Genomic DNA, 1,085 nt, shown 5'->3' with positions numbered 1-1,085 from the left:
CATCTGTCGCCAGTGTCAAAAAGGTTGAGGAGCTGATGCATTTCCTTAATTGCAACTCTGGGACCTGGTAATGTTCTTCCATCTCCTTAAATGAAACAGAAAACTCAGTAATAGTGCAACTCAGGGTGTTAAACAAGCGATTAAGGAAAGACGCAAACAATTTTTCATCCAAGTAGCATTTTTTTCCACAGTAAATCCTGAAAGAGATTTGACCAAGATTCTCCATGTTTTGATGTTCCACACCAAACATACATATATGCCACATGCATGCGGGTTTTCTTGGCATCTACTGATCCTCATTGATTTTCTTCAACTCCTTCATATTTGTTGTTTCCACAGTGCTCCCATATAGGACAAGCTTCTGAATTTGTGTAACGTCGGCACCGCCCTGATTGTCCTCTATAAAGATGGTCAAACTGCGAACATTCTGGAATTTTACATACTTCAAGACAACTGGTTTTCCCTCAAGATTATCTGGTGATAAAACCACGGTATCACTTGGAGGAAAGTCATTTACATTGCTAAACCCCATATGCTCCTTATTTGCAAATAGTTTCACTGTCTTTGGACTTCCTCGGTAAGACCTTTAATTACCAAAGAATGCAATTTGATAACTTGAGTAAATGGTATATAGATCAGTAGCTGCTCATCTGCATCAATCTCAAGGTAAAGCCCATTATCTTCCCTGTAGCCATGTTTTATTGCATTTACGATGGATTGAATCCAGAACCTTTACAAAGCCGCAGAAGAATGTTTCTTATTGGAATCCAAAGGTGATTATCAAATGCTGAGAGTAACGCACAGGCATCCTTTCCACTGCTACTTCATCTTTGATGACAATTTTTCGATGACTATGTGGTGGATACCTGGCCTTGAAAGTATCGGTTATGCTATCATAACTAAGCTCTGCGTCATAACAAGATAGCATAAACCCAACATGTCCACGCTCGCGATTGTATACCTGAGCTGGAAACCAAAATTTACCACTTTCAAGTGCCAGATACCACGCCATCACTGAATCACTGAGTGAGCTGCTTTTGCCTCCTTTGTTAATCTCTGGCCGTAATCTTAACCACGAAAATTGC

The 1,085-nt window shown here is 40.1% G+C and overlaps 1 pseudogene; it reads right to left on the bottom strand.

Annotated features, from left to right (window-relative positions):
• Positions 1–274: 274 nt before the first annotated feature.
• On the bottom strand, positions 275–663 carry LOC149257665 (PITH domain-containing protein At3g04780 pseudogene; annotated as a pseudogene).
• Positions 664–1,085: the final 422 nt, after the last annotated feature.

The sequence above is a fragment of the Pinus tabuliformis genome, chromosome 6 (genome assembly GCF_031772625.1).
Source record: "Pinus tabuliformis cultivar Carrire ecotype Pingquan chromosome 6, CPIR1, whole genome shotgun sequence".
In the NCBI taxonomy this organism is placed as follows: domain Eukaryota; kingdom Viridiplantae; phylum Streptophyta; class Pinopsida; order Pinales; family Pinaceae; genus Pinus; species Pinus tabuliformis.
Note: the sequence above shows the minus strand (reverse complement) of the source record. Positions and strands in the feature narration are given on the sequence as shown.